The sequence below is a fragment of the Hyla sarda genome, chromosome 8, assembly GCF_029499605.1.
Source record: "Hyla sarda isolate aHylSar1 chromosome 8, aHylSar1.hap1, whole genome shotgun sequence".
Classification (NCBI taxonomy): domain Eukaryota; kingdom Metazoa; phylum Chordata; class Amphibia; order Anura; family Hylidae; genus Hyla; species Hyla sarda.
In genome coordinates, this window is record NC_079196.1 from 118,355,735 (window position 1) to 118,371,370 (window position 15,636).

The window sequence follows — 15,636 nt, forward strand, 5'->3', positions numbered from 1 at the left end:
ATCTGCTGGTGGTATTGGAAAGGCATTAGTGCTATGACAGGGTCTGAAGAAGAAGAAGAAGAAGAAGAAGAAGAAGAAGAAGACGGAAAAAAATATATATAAAAAGAAAAAGAGAGAGAGAGAGAGAGACTGACTTAGTGAGCGAGTGAGTGAGAGAGTGAGAGTGAGTGAGAGTGAATGAGTGAGTGAGTGATTGAGTGAGTGAGTGAGTGAGAACAAATGAGTTAAAGCAAGTGAGTGAGAGAGATCGAATGAATGAAAGTCTGAATGACAGAAAGAAAAAAGGATGAAGAAAGAAGCATGAAGAAAAAAAAATGTATATGGAGTTGCTGACATGAGTGCAATCTACAAAGCCGTTGAGGCTGATCCTCATGGGAGGATTATTGCACCAGGACCCTTAGCACTTTTAAAATGCCATTCAATGCCACGGGCTAGATGTAAACTGCAGATGACCATGTTGTGGTAGTTACCATGGATACCCAAGTGATGTGTGAGCTAACACATAGGCCCAACAGATTCCAAGAAGGCCAGAATCACCAGCGGCACCACCATCGATTGTCAGGTCACCCGGATTCAGCAAATACCAGAGTCCAAAATGATGCAGGTTTATACTGTTAATTTTCAGTTTATCGTTACAGTTGGTGTTATTCCATGTCGGAAGGGACGCAGCTACAGCCAGTGGGGTAACTAGAGACAGGCAGGCAGCTATGTGCAACAAAGGTAGGCGTGTTGTTTTCATATGCAGATCTGAAATATTGTCTTATATGCAAGAGGAGGAGTGATGGGGGTTCAGGCAAAAGCCAGGCTATGGATTGCATTGCTAAATGCTCCATCAGAGTGCAATGGTCGCCTGTCCTTTTTTTAAGTGATGATGTGGGTTTAGCCTGTGCTGTATGTATGTATGTATGGGTGGCTGACTGCCACCCACCCAGAGAGTGTATGGGAGTCTGGTTGGCTGCCAGCCTTCCTTCCATTCCTATGAGTAATGTGAGTGCTCATGAAGGGGACATGGTTGGGTCCACCCCTTTCCCGGTTATCCCCTCTAGGCCTTTTGGCTTAGATCAAGTGTAAAAAAAGAAAGGATCTTGCGACAGATCGCATCCTGAGGCACGTTTTTTTTTGTGTGAATACTTGCACTTGGGTGACTTGTGAGCACATACTGATACATACGTTCCCTATCTGGGGACCATAAATTAAATGGATTTTTGAGAAAGGGAGCTGATTTGGAAGCTTGCTTCTGTCGCCCTATGCATTGACCCGATGTGGCAGTATCTTCGGGTAGTGAACAGTGCACCACCCCATTCCAGTGTTAAACAAGAAAGATTCTCATTTAATCCTCCGTGGGTGAGAATTTGAGTTTGAGAATTGGAGACCAAAATGATGAGTTGCACTGACTGGTTTATGAACGTCTATTCATTTAGCGTTTTAATGACCATGTTTGCACACTGATTGGTGTAAAAAAATAAAATAAAACTAAATAATAATAATCTAGCACACCTGTGCAGGTTTGACATGACATGACAGGTAGCTGTCTTGTGGGTGGTGCTGAATCCTGTTAAATGACATGAGGGTCTCATGCCTATACACAAGGGTGTGTCATTGCTGTTGCTTGACCATGCATTGGTTTCTGTGGTCAGTGAATGATAAAAACAAAATTTACCATCCATTGATGGATGGGAAATCCGCCATGAGGCATTTGTTTTTAGAAACTGCTGCTCACAACCAATGTTGCAATGGAGTGTCTCCATCTGCTGGTGGTATTGGAAAGGCATTAGTGCTATGACAGGGTCCGAAGAAGAAGAAGAAGAAGAAGAAGAAGACGGAAAAAAATATATATAAAAAGAAAAAGAGAGAGAGAGAGAGAGACTGACTTAGTGAGCGAGTGAGTGAGAGAGTGAGAGTGAGTGAGAGTGAATGAGTGAGTGAGTGATTGAGTGAGTGAGTGAGTGAGAACAAATGAGTTAAAGCAAGTGAGTGAGAGAGATCGAATGAATGAAAGTCTGAATGACAGAAAGAAAAAAGGATGAAGAAAGAAGCATGAAGAAAAAAAAATGTATATGGAGTTGCTGACATGAGTGCAATCTACAAAGCCGTTGAGGCTGATCCTCATGGGAGGATTATTGCACCAGGACCCTTAGCACTTTTAAAATGCCATTCAATGCCACGGGCTAGATGTAAACTGCAGATGACCATGTTGTGGTAGTTACCATGGATACCCAAGTGATGTGTGAGCTAACACATAGGCCCAACAGATTCCAAGAAGGCCAGAATCACCAGCGGCACCACCATCGATTGTCAGGTCACCCGGATTCAGCAAATACCAGAGTCCAAAATGATGCAGGTTTATACTGTTAATTTTCAGTTTATCGTTACAGTTGGTGTTATTCCATGTCGGAAGGGACGCAGCTACAGCCAGTGGGGTAACTAGAGACAGGCAGGCAGCTATGTGCAACAAAGGTAGGCGTGTTGTTTTCATATGCAGATCTGAAATATTGTCTTATATGCAAGAGGAGGAGTGATGGGGGTTCAGGCAAAAGCCAGGCTATGGATTGCATTGCTAAATGCTCCATCAGAGTGCAATGGTCGCCTGTCCTTTTTTTAAGTGATGATGTGGGTTTAGCCTGTGCTGTATGTATGTATGTATGGGTGGCTGACTGCCACCCACCCAGAGAGTGTATGGGAGTCTGGTTGGCTGCCAGCCTTCCTTCCATTCCTATGAGTAATGTGAGTGCTCATGAAGGGGACATGGTTGGGTCCACCCCTTTCCCGGTTATCCCCTCTAGGCCTTTTGGCTTAGATCAAGTGTAAAAAAAGAAAGGATCTTGCGACAGATCGCATCCTGAGGCACGTTTTTTTTTGTGTGAATACTTGCACTTGGGTGACTTGTGAGCACATACTGATACATACGTTCCCTATCTGGGGACCATAAATTAAATGGATTTTTGAGAAAGGGAGCTGATTTGGAAGCTTGCTTCTGTCGCCCTATGCATTGACCCGATGTGGCAGTATCTTCGGGTAGTGAACAGTGCACCACCCCATTCCAGTGTTAAACAAGAAAGATTCTCATTTAATCCTCCGTGGGTGAGAATTTGAGTTTGAGAATTGGAGACCAAAATGATGAGTTGCACTGACTGGTTTATGAACGTCTATTCATTTAGCGTTTTAATGACCATGTTTGCACACTGATTGGTGTAAAAAAATAAAATAAAACTAAATAATAATAATCTAGCACACCTGTGCAGGTTTGACATGACATGACAGGTAGCTGTCTTGTGGGTGGTGCTGAATCCTGTTAAATGACATGAGGGTCTCATGCCTATACACAAGGGTGTGTCATTGCTGTTGCTTGACCATGCATTGGTTTCTGTGGTCAGTGAATGATAAAAACAAAATTTACCATCCATTGATGGATGGGAAATCCGCCATGAGGCATTTGTTTTTAGAAACTGCTGCTCACAACCAATGTTGCAATGGAGTGTCTCCATCTGCTGGTGGTATTGGAAAGGCATTAGTGCTATGATAGGGTCTGAAGAAGAAGAAGAAGAAGAAGAAGAAGAAGACGGAAAAAAATATATATAAAAAGAAAAAGAGAGAGAGAGAGAGAGACTGACTTAGTGAGCGAGTGAGTGAGAGAGTGAGAGAGTGAGAGTGAGTGAGAGTGAATGAGTGAGTGAGTGATTGAGTGAGTGAGTGAGTGAGAACAAATGAGTTAAAGCAAGTGAGTGAGAGAGATCGAATGAATGAAAGTCTGAATGACAGAAAGAAAAAAGGATGAAGAAAGAAGCATGAAGAAAAAAAAATGTATATGGAGTTGCTGACATGAGTGCAATCTACAAAGCCGTTGAGGCTGATCCTCATGGGAGGATTATTGCACCAGGACCCTTAGCACTTTTAAAATGCCATTCAATGCCACGGGCTAGATGTAAACTGCAGATGACCATGTTGTGGTAGTTACCATGGATACCCAAGTGATGTGTGAGCTAACACATAGGCCCAACAGATTCCAAGAAGGCCAGAATCACCAGCGGCACCACCATCGATTGTCAGGTCACCCGGATTCAGCAAATACCAGAGTCCAAAATGATGCAGGTTTATACTGTTAATTTTCAGTTTATCGTTACAGTTGGTGTTATTCCATGTCGGAAGGGACGCAGCTACAGCCAGTGGGGTAACTAGAGACAGGCAGGCAGCTATGTGCAACAAAGGTAGGCGTGTTGTTTTCATATGCAGATCTGAAATATTGTCTTATATGCAAGAGGAGGAGTGATGGGGGTTCAGGCAAAAGCCAGGCTATGGATTGCATTGCTAAATGCTCCATCAGAGTGCAATGGTCGCCTGTCCTTTTTTTAAGTGATGATGTGGGTTTAGCCTGTGCTGTATGTATGTATGTATGGGTGGCTGACTGCCACCCACCCAGAGAGTGTATGGGAGTCTGGTTGGCTGCCAGCCTTCCTTCCATTCCTATGAGTAATGTGAGTGCTCATGAAGGGGACATGGTTGGGTCCACCCCTTTCCCGGTTATCCCCTCTAGGCCTTTTGGCTTAGATCAAGTGTAAAAAAAGAAAGGATCTTGCGACAGATCACATCCTGAGGCACGTTTTTTTTTGTGTGAATACTTGCACTTGGGTGACTTGTGAGCACATACTGATACATACGTTCCCTATCTGGGGACCATAAATTAAATGGATTTTTGAGAAAGGGAGCTGATTTGGAAGCTTGCTTCTGTCGCCCTATGCATTGACCCGATGTGGCAGTATCTTCGGGTAGTGAACAGTGCACCACCCCATTCCAGTGTTAAACAAGAAAGATTCTCATTTAATCCTCCGTGGGTGAGAATTTGAGTTTGAGAATTGGAGACCAAAATGATGAGTTGCACTGACTGGTTTATGAACGTCTATTCATTTAGCGTTTTAATGACCATGTTTGCACACTGATTGGTGTAAAAAAATAAAATAAAACTAAATAATAATAATCTAGCACACCTGTGCAGGTTTGACATGACATGACAGGTAGCTGTCTTGTGGGTGGTGCTGAATCCTGTTAAATGACATGAGGGTCTCATGCCTATACACAAGGGTGTGTCATTGCTGTTGCTTGACCATGCATTGGTTTCTGTGGTCAGTGAATGATAAAAACAAAATTTACCATCCATTGATGGATGGGAAATCCGCCATGAGGCATTTGTTTTTAGAAACTGCTGCTCACAACCAATGTTGCAATGGAGTGTCTCCATCTGCTGGTGGTATTGGAAAGGCATTAGTGCTATGACAGGGTCTGAAGAAGAAGAAGAAGACGGAAAAAAATATATATAAAAAGAAAAAGAGAGAGAGAGAGAGAGACTGACTTAGTGAGCGAGTGTGTGAGAGAGTGAGAGTGAGTGAGAGTGAATGAGTGAGTGAGTGATTGAGTGAGTGAGTGAGTGAGTGAGAACAAATGAGTTAAAGCAAGTGAGTGAGAGAGATCGAATGAATGAAAGTCTGAATGACAGAAAGAAAAAAGGATGAAGAAAGAAGCATGAAGAAAAAAAAATGTATATGGAGTTGCTGACATGAGTGCAATCTACAAAGCCGTTGAGGCTGATCCTCATGGGAGGATTATTGCACCAGGACCCTTAGCACTTTTAAAATGCCATTCAATGCCACGGGCTAGATGTAAACTGCAGATGACCATGTTGTGGTAGTTACCATGGATACCCAAGTGATGTGTGAGCTAACACATAGGCCCAACAGATTCCAAGAAGGCCAGAATCACCAGCGGCACCACCATCGATTGTCAGGTCACCCGGATTCAGCAAATACCAGAGTCCAAAATGATGCAGGTTTATACTGTTAATTTTCAGTTTATCGTTACAGTTGGTGTTATTCCATGTCGGAAGGGACGCAGCTACAGCCAGTGGGGTAACTAGAGACAGGCAGGCAGCTATGTGCAACAAAGGTAGGCGTGTTGTTTTCATATGCAGATCTGAAATATTGTCTTATATGCAAGAGGAGGAGTGATGGGGGTTCAGGCAAAAGCCAGGCTATGGATTGCATTGCTAAATGCTCCATCAGAGTGCAATGGTCGCCTGTCCTTTTTTTAAGTGATGATGTGGGTTTAGCCTGTGCTGTATGTATGTATGTATGGGTGGCTGACTGCCACCCACCCAGAGAGTGTATGGGAGTCTGGTTGGCTGCCAGCCTTCCTTCCATTCCTATGAGTAATGTGAGTGCTCATGAAGGGGACATGGTTGGGTCCACCCCTTTCCCGGTTATCCCCTCTAGGCCTTTTGGCTTAGATCAAGTGTAAAAAAAAGAAAGGATCTTGCGACAGATCGCATCCTGAGGCACGTTTTTTTTTGTGTGAATACTTGCACTTGGGTGACTTGTGAGCACATACTGATACATACGTTCCCTATCTGGGGACCATAAATTAAATGGATTTTTGAGAAAGGGAGCTGATTTGGAAGCTTGCTTCTGTCGCCCTATGCATTGACCCGATGTGGCAGTATCTTCGGGTAGTGAACAGTGCACCACCCCATTCCAGTGTTAAACAAGAAAGATTCTCATTTAATCCTCCGTGGGTGAAAATTTGAGTTTGAGAATTGGAGACCAAAATGATGAGTTGCACTGACTGGTTTATGAACGTCTATTCATTTAGCGTTTTAATGACCATGTTTGCACACTGATTGGTGTAAAAAAATAAAATAAAACTAAATAATAATAATCTAGCACACCTGTGCAGGTTTGACATGACATGACAGGTAGCTGTCTTGTGGGTGGTGCTGAATCCTGTTAAATGACATGAGGGTCTCATGCCTATACACAAGGGTGTGTCATTGCTGTTGCTTGACCATGCATTGGTTTCTGTGGTCAGTGAATGATAAAAACAAAATTTACCATCCATTGATGGATGGGAAATCCGCCATGAGGCATTTGTTTTTAGAAACTGCTGCTCACAACCAATGTTGCAATGGAGTGTCTCCATCTGCTGGTGGTATTGGAAAGGCATTAGTGCTATGACAGGGTCTGAAGAAGAAGAAGAAGAAGAAGAAGAAGAAGAAGAAGAAGACGGAAAAAAATATATATAAATAGAAAAAGAGAGAGAGAGAGAGAGAGAGAGAGACTGACTTAGTGAGCGAGTGAGTGAGAGAGTGAGAGTGAGTGAGAGTGAATGAGTGAGTGAGTGATTGAGTGAGTGAGTGAGTGAGTGAGAACAAATGAGTTAAAGCAAGTGAGTGAGAGAGATCGAATGAATGAAAGTCTGAATGACAGAAAGAAAAAAGGATGAAGAAAGAAGCATGAAGAAAAAAAAATGTATATGGAGTTGCTGACATGAGTGCAATCTACAAAGCCGTTGAGGCTGATCCTCATGGGAGGATTATTGCACCAGGACCCTTAGCACTTTTAAAATGCCATTCAATGCCACGGGCTAGATGTAAACTGCAGATGACCATGTTGTGGTAGTTACCATGGATACCCAAGTGATGTGTGAGCTAACACATAGGCCCAACAGATTCCAAGAAGGCCAGAATCACCAGCGGCACCACCATCGATTGTCAGGTCACCCGGATTCAGCAAATACCAGAGTCCAAAATGATGCAGGTTTATACTGTTAATTTTCAGTTTATCGTTACAGTTGGTGTTATTCCATGTCGGAAGGGACGCAGCTACAGCCAGTGGGGTAACTAGAGACAGGCAGGCAACTATGTGCAACAAAGGTAGGCGTGTTGTTTTCATATGCAGATCTGAAATATTGTCTTATATGCAAGAGGAGGAGTGATGGGGGTTCAGGCAAAAGCCAGGCTATGGATTGCATTGCTAAATGCTCCATCAGAGTGCAATGGTCGCCTGTCCTTTTTTTAAGTGATGATGTGGGTTTAGCCTGTGCTGTATGTATGTATGTATGGGTGGCTGACTGCCACCCACCCAGAGAGTGTATGGGAGTCTGGTTGGCTGCCAGCCTTCCTTCCATTCCTGAGTAATGTGAGTGCTCATGAAGGGGACATGGTTGGGTCCACCCCTTTCCCGGTTATCCCCTCTAGGCCTTTTGGCTTAGATCAAGTGTAAAAAAAGAAAGGATCTTGCGACAGATCGCATCCTGAGGCACGTTTTTTTTTGTGTGAATACTTGCACTTGGGTGACTTGTGAGCACATACTGATACATACGTTCCCTATCTGGGGACCATAAATTAAATGGATTTTTGAGAAAGGGAGCTGATTTGGAAGCTTGCTTCTGTCGCCCTATGCATTGACCCGATGTGGCAGTATCTTCGGGTAGTGAACAGTGCACCACCCCATTCCAGTGTTAAACAAGAAAGATTCTCATTTAATCCTCCGTGGGTGAGAATTTGAGTTTGAGAATTGGAGACCAAAATGATGAGTTGCACTGACTGGTTTATGAACGTCTATTCATTTAGCGTTTTAATGACCATGTTTGCACACTGATTGGTGTAAAAAAATAAAATAAAACTAAATAATAATAATCTAGCACACCTGTGCAGGTTTGACATGACATGACAGGTAGCTGTCTTGTGGGTGGTGCTGAATCCTGTTAAATGACATGAGGGTCTCATGCCTATACACAAGGGTGTGTCATTGCTGTTGCTTGACCATGCATTGGTTTCTGTGGTCAGTGAATGATAAAAACAAAATTTACCATCCATTGATGGATGGGAAATCCGCCATGAGGCATTTGTTTTTAGAAACTGCTGCTCACAACCAATGTTGCAATGGAGTGTCTCCATCTGCTGGTGGTATTGGAAAGGCATTAGTGCTATGACAGGGTCTGAAGAAGAAGAAGAAGAAGAAGACGGAAAAAAATATATATAAAAAGAAAAAGAGAGAGAGAGAGACTGACTTAGTGAGCGAGTGAGTGAGAGAGTGAGAGTGAGTGAGAGTGAATGAGTGAGTGAGTGATTGAGTGAGTGAGTGAGTGAGTGAGAACAAATGAGTTAAAGCAAGTGAGTGAGAGAGATCGAATGAATGAAAGTCTGAATGACAGAAAGAAAAAAGGATGAAGAAAGAAGCATGAAGAAAAAAAAATGTATATGGAGTTGCTGACATGAGTGCAATCTACAAAGCCGTTGAGGCTGATCCTCATGGGAGGATTATTGCACCAGGACCCTTAGCACTTTTAAAATGCCATTCAATGCCACGGGCTAGATGTAAACTGCAGATGACCATGTTGTGGTAGTTACCATGGATACCCAAGTGATGTGTGAGCTAACACATAGGCCCAACAGATTCCAAGAAGGCCAGAATCACCAGCGGCACCACCATCGATTGTCAGGTCACCCGGATTCAGCAAATACCAGAGTCCAAAATGATGCAGGTTTATACTGTTAATTTTCAGTTTATCGTTACAGTTGGTGTTATTCCATGTCGGAAGGGACGCAGCTACAGCCAGTGGGGTAACTAGAGACAGGCAGGCAGCTATGTGCAACAAAGGTAGGCGTGTTGTTTTCATATGCAGATCTGAAATATTGTCTTATATGCAAGAGGAGGAGTGATGGGGGTTCAGGCAAAAGCCAGGCTATGGATTGCATTGCTAAATGCTCCATCAGAGTGCAATGGTCGCCTGTCCTTTTTTTAAGTGATGATGTGGGTTTAGCCTGTGCTGTATGTATGTATGTATGGGTGGCTGACTGCCACCCACCCAGAGAGTGTATGGGAGGCTGGTTGGCTGCCAGCCTTCCTTCCTTCCATTCCTATGAGTAATGTGAGTGCTCATGAAGGGGACATGGTTGGGTCCACCCCTTTCCCGGTTATCCCCTCTAGGCCTTTTGGCTTAGATCAAGTGTAAAAAAAGAAAGGATCTTGCGACAGATCGCATCCTGAGGCACGTTTTTTTTTTGTGTGAATACTTGCACTTGGGTGACTTGTGAGCACATACTGATACATACGTTCCCTATCTGGGGACCATAAATTAAATGGATTTTTGAGAAAGGGAGCTGATTTGGAAGCTTGCTTCTGTCGCCCTATGCATTGACCCGATGTGGCAGTATCTTCGGGTAGTGAACAGTGCACCACCCCATTCCAGTGTTAAACAAGAAAGATTCTCATTTAATCCTCCGTGGGTGAGAATTTGAGTTTGAGAATTGGAGACCAAAATGATGAGTTGCACTGACTGGTTTATGAACGTCTATTCATTTAGCGTTTTAATGACCATGTTTGCACACTGATTGGTGTAAAAAAATAAAATAAAACTAAATAATAATAATCTAGCACACCTGTGCAGGTTTGACATGACATGACAGGTAGCTGTCTTGTGGGTGGTGCTGAATCCTGTTAAATGACATGAGGGTCTCATGCCTATACACAAGGGTGTGTCATTGCTGTTGCTTGACCATGCATTGGTTTCTGTGGTCAGTGAATGATAAAAACAAAATTTACCATCCATTGATGGATGGGAAATCCGCCATGAGGCATTTGTTTTTAGAAACTGCTGCTCACAACCAATGTTGCAATGGAGTGTCTCCATCTGCTGGTGGTATTGGAAAGGCATTAGTGCTATGACAGGGTCTGAAGAAGAAGAAGAAGAAGAAGAAGAAGAAGACGGAAAAAAATATATATAAAAAGAAAAAGAGAGAGAGAGAGAGAGACTGACTTAGTGAGCGAGTGAGTGAGAGAGTGAGAGTGAGTGAGAGTGAATGAGTGAGTGAGTGATTGAGTGAGTGAGTGAGTGAGAACAAATGAGTTAAAGCAAGTGAGTGAGAGAGATCGAATGAATGAAAGTCTGAATGACAGAAAGAAAAAAGGATGAAGAAAGAAGCATGAAGAAAAAAAAATGTATATGGAGTTGCTGACATGAGTGCAATCTACAAAGCCGTTGAGGCTGATCCTCATGGGAGGATTATTGCACCAGGACCCTTAGCACTTTTAAAATGCCATTCAATGCCACGGGCTAGATGTAAACTGCAGATGACCATGTTGTGGTAGTTACCATGGATACCCAAGTGATGTGTGAGCTAACACATAGGCCCAACAGATTCCAAGAAGGCCAGAATCACCAGCGGCACCACCATCGATTGTCAGGTCACCCGGATTCAGCAAATACCAGAGTCCAAAATGATGCAGGTTTATACTGTTAATTTTCAGTTTATCGTTACAGTTGGTGTTATTCCATGTCGGAAGGGACGCAGCTACAGCCAGTGGGGTAACTAGAGACAGGCAGGCAGCTATGTGCAACAAAGGTAGGCGTGTTGTTTTCATATGCAGATCTGAAATATTGTCTTATATGCAAGAGGAGGAGTGATGGGGGTTCAGGCAAAAGCCAGGCTATGGATTGCATTGCTAAATGCTCCATCAGAGTGCAATGGTCGCCTGTCCTTTTTTTAAGTGATGATGTGGGTTTAGCCTGTGCTGTATGTATGTATGTATGGGTGGCTGACTGCCACCCACCCAGAGAGTGTATGGGAGTCTGGTTGGCTGCCAGCCTTCCTTCCATTCCTATGAGTAATGTGAGTGCTCATGAAGGGGACATGGTTGGGTCCACCCCTTTCCCGGTTATCCCCTCTAGGCCTTTTGGCTTAGATCAAGTGTAAAAAAAGAAAGGATCTTGCGACAGATCGCATCCTGAGGCACGTTTTTTTTTTTGTGTGAATAATTGCACTTGGGTGACTTGTGAGCACATACTGATACATACGTTCCCTATCTGGGGACCATAAATTAAATGGATTTTTGAGAAAGGGAGCTGATTTGGAAGCTTGCTTCTGTCGCCCTATGCATTGACCCGATGTGGCAGTATCTTCGGGTAGTGAACAGTGCACCACCCCATTCCAGTGTTAAACAAGAAAGATTCTCATTTAATCCTCCGTGGGTGAGAATTTGAGTTTGAGAATTGGAGACCAAAATGATGAGTTGCACTGACTGGTTTATGAACGTCTATTCATTTAGCGTTTTAATGACCATGTTTGCACACTGATTGGTGTAAAAAAATAAAATAAAACTAAATAATAATAATCTAGCACACCTGTGCAGGTTTGACATGACATGACAGGTAGCTGTCTTGTGGGTGGTGCTGAATCCTGTTAAATGACATGAGGGTCTCATGCCTATACACAAGGGTGTGTCATTGCTGTTGCTTGACCATGCATTGGTTTCTGTGGTCAGTGAATGATAAAAACAAAATTTACCATCCATTGATGGATGGGAAATCCGCCATGAGGCATTTGTTTTTAGAAACTGCTGCTCACAACCAATGTTGCAATGGAGTGTCTCCATCTGCTGGTGGTATTGGAAAGGCATTAGTGCTATGACAGGGTCTGAAGAAGAAGAAGAAGAAGAAGAAGAAGACGGAAAAAAATATATATAAAAATAAAAAGAGAGAGAGAGAGAGAGACTGACTTAGTGAGCGAGTGAGTGAGAGAGTGAGAGTGAGTGAGAGTGAATGAGTGAGTGATTGAGTGAGTGAGTGAGTGAGTGAGAACAAATGAGTTAAAGCAAGTGAGTGAGAGAGATCGAATGAATGAAAGTCTGAATGACAGAAAGAAAAAAGGATGAAGAAAGAAGCATGAAGAAAAAAAAATGTATATGGAGTTGCTGACATGAGTGCAATCTACAAAGCCGTTGAGGCTGATCCTCATGGGAGGATTATTGCACCAGGACCCTTAGCACTTTTAAAATGCCATTCAATGCCACGGGCTAGATGTAAACTGCAGATGACCATGTTGTGGTAGTTACCATGGATACCCAAGTGATGTGTGAGCTAACACATAGGCCCAACAGATTCCAAGAAGGCCAGAATCACCAGCGGCACCACCATCGATTGTCAGGTCACCCGGATTCAGCAAATACCAGAGTCCAAAATGATGCAGGTTTATACTGTTAATTTTCAGTTTATCGTTACAGTTGGTGTTATTCCATGTCGGAAGGGACGCAGCTACAGCCAGTGGGGTAACTAGAGACAGGCAGGCAGCTATGTGCAACAAAGGTAGGCGTGTTGTTTTCATATGCAGATCTGAAATATTGTCTTATATGCAAGAGGAGGAGTGATGGGGGTTCAGGCAAAAGCCAGGCTATGGATTGCATTGCTAAATGCTCCATCAGAGTGCAATGGTCGCCTGTCCTTTTTTTAAGTGATGATGTGGGTTTAGCCTGTGCTGTATGTATGTATGTATGTATGTATGGGTGGCTGACTGCCACCCACCCAGAGAGTGTATGGGAGTCTGGTTGGCTGCCAGCCTTCCTTCCATTCCTATGAGTAATGTGAGTGCTCATGAAGGGGACATGGTTGGGTCCACCCCTTTCCCGGTTATCCCCTCTAGGCCTTTTGGCTTAGATCAAGTGTAAAAAAAGAAAGGATCTTGCGACAGATCGCATCCTGAGGCACGTTTTTTTTTGTGTGAATACTTGCACTTGGGTGACTTGTGAGCACATACTGATACATACGTTCCCTATCTGGGGACCATAAATTAAATGGATTTTTGAGAAAGGGAGCTGATTTGGAAGCTTGCTTCTGTCGCCCTATGCATTGACCCGATGTGGCAGTATCTTCGGGTAGTGAACAGTGCACCACCCCATTCCAGTGTTAAACAAGAAAGATTCTCATTTAATCCTCCGTGGGTGAGAATTTGAGTTTGAGAATTGGAGACCAAAATGATGAGTTGCACTGACTGGTTTATGAACGTCTATTCATTTAGCGTTTTAATGACCATGTTTGCACACTGATTGGTGTAAAAAAATAAAATAAAACTAAATAATAATAATCTAGCACACCTGTGCAGGTTTGACATGACATGACAGGTAGCTGTCTTGTGGGTGGTGCTGAATCCTGTTAAATGACATGAGGGTCTCATGCCTATACACAAGGGTGTGTCATTGCTGTTGCTTGACCATGCATTGGTTTCTGTGGTCAGTGAATGATAAAAACAAAATTTACCATCCATTGATGGATGGGAAATCCGCCATGAGGCATTTGTTTTTAGAAACTGCTGCTCACAACCAATGTTGCAATGGAGTGTCTCCATCTGCTGGTGGTATTGGAAAGGCATTAGTGCTATGACAGGGTCCGAAGAAGAAGAAGAAGAAGAAGAAGACGGAAAAAAATATATATAAAAAGAAAAAGAGAGAGAGAGAGAGAGACTGACTTAGTGAGCGAGTGAGTGAGAGAGTGAGAGTGAGTGAGAGTGAATGAGTGAGTGAGTGATTGAGTGAGTGAGTGAGTGAGAACAAATGAGTTAAAGCAAGTGAGTGAGAGAGATCGAATGAATGAAAGTCTGAATGACAGAAAGAAAAAAGGATGAAGAAAGAAGCATGAAGAAAAAAAAATGTATATGGAGTTGCTGACATGAGTGCAATCTACAAAGCCGTTGAGGCTGATCCTCATGGGAGGATTATTGCACCAGGACCCTTAGCACTTTTAAAATGCCATTCAATGCCACGGGCTAGATGTAAACTGCAGATGACCATGTTGTGGTAGTTACCATGGATACCCAAGTGATGTGTGAGCTAACACATAGGCCCAACAGATTCCAAGAAGGCCAGAATCACCAGCGGCACCACCATCGATTGTCAGGTCACCCGGATTCAGCAAATACCAGAGTCCAAAATGATGCAGGTTTATACTGTTAATTTTCAGTTTATCGTTACAGTTGGTGTTATTCCATGTCGGAAGGGACGCAGCTACAGCCAGTGGGGTAACTAGAGACAGGCAGGCAGCTATGTGCAACAAAGGTAGGCGTGTTGTTTTCATATGCAGATCTGAAATATTGTCTTATATGCAAGAGGAGGAGTGATGGGGGTTCAGGCAAAAGCCAGGCTATGGATTGCATTGCTAAATGCTCCATCAGAGTGCAATGGTCGCCTGTCCTTTTTTTAAGTGATGATGTGGGTTTAGCCTGTGCTGTATGTATGTATGTATGTATGGGTGGCTGACTGCCACCCACCCAGAGAGTGTATGGGAGTCTGGTTGGCTGCCAGCCTTCCTTCCATTCCTATGAGTAATGTGAGTGCTCATGAAGGGGACATGGTTGGGTCCACCCCTTTCCCGGTTATCCCCTCTAGGCCTTTTGGCTTAGATCAAGTGTAAAAAAAGAAAGGATCTTGCGACAGATCGCATCCTGAGGCACGTTTTTTTTTGTGTGAATACTTGCACTTGGGTGACTTGTGAGCACATACTGATACATACGTTCCCTATCTGGGGACCATAAATTAAATGGATTTTTGAGAAAGGGAGCTGATTTGGAAGCTTGCTTCTGTCGCCCTATGCATTGACCCGATGTGGCAGTATCTTCGGGTAGTGAACAGTGCACCACCCCATTCCAGTGTTAAACAAGAAAGATTCTCATTTAATCCTCCGTGGGTGAGAATTTGAGTTTGAGAATTGGAGACCAAAATGATGAGTTGCACTGACTGGTTTATGAACGTCTATTCATTTAGCGTTTTAATGACCATGTTTGCACACTGATTGGTGTAAAAAAATAAAATAAAACTAAATAATAATAATCTAGCACACCTGTGCAGGTTTGACATGACATGACAGGTAGCTGTCTTGTGGGTGGTGCTGAATCCTGTTAAATGACATGAGGGTCTCATGCCTATACACAAGGGTGTGTCATTGCTGTTGCTTGACCATGCATTGGTTTCTGTGGTCAGTGAATGATAAAAACAAAATTTACCATCCATTGATGGATGGGAAATCCGCCATGAGGCATTTGTT

General features: G+C 43.3%; 9 pseudogenes; all 9 read left to right on the plus strand.

Moving 5' to 3' along the window:
• The first annotated feature begins 1,035 nt into the window (after positions 1-1,035).
• LOC130287508 (U2 spliceosomal RNA) lies at positions 1,036-1,299 on the plus strand (annotated as a pseudogene).
• A 1,473-nt stretch (positions 1,300-2,772) lies between these two features.
• LOC130287510 (U2 spliceosomal RNA) lies at positions 2,773-3,036 on the plus strand (annotated as a pseudogene).
• Positions 3,037-4,520: 1,484 nt separating this feature from the next.
• On the plus strand, positions 4,521-4,784 carry LOC130287617 (U2 spliceosomal RNA; annotated as a pseudogene).
• A 1,465-nt stretch (positions 4,785-6,249) lies between these two features.
• LOC130288591 (U2 spliceosomal RNA) lies at positions 6,250-6,514 on the plus strand (annotated as a pseudogene).
• A 1,495-nt stretch (positions 6,515-8,009) lies between these two features.
• On the plus strand, positions 8,010-8,273 carry LOC130287511 (U2 spliceosomal RNA; annotated as a pseudogene).
• A 1,471-nt stretch (positions 8,274-9,744) lies between these two features.
• LOC130288155 (U2 spliceosomal RNA) lies at positions 9,745-10,009 on the plus strand (annotated as a pseudogene).
• Positions 10,010-11,485: 1,476 nt separating this feature from the next.
• LOC130288373 (U2 spliceosomal RNA) lies at positions 11,486-11,751 on the plus strand (annotated as a pseudogene).
• Positions 11,752-13,232: 1,481 nt separating this feature from the next.
• On the plus strand, positions 13,233-13,496 carry LOC130287512 (U2 spliceosomal RNA; annotated as a pseudogene).
• A 1,474-nt stretch (positions 13,497-14,970) lies between these two features.
• LOC130287514 (U2 spliceosomal RNA) lies at positions 14,971-15,234 on the plus strand (annotated as a pseudogene).
• The last annotated feature ends 402 nt before the right edge of the window (positions 15,235-15,636 follow it).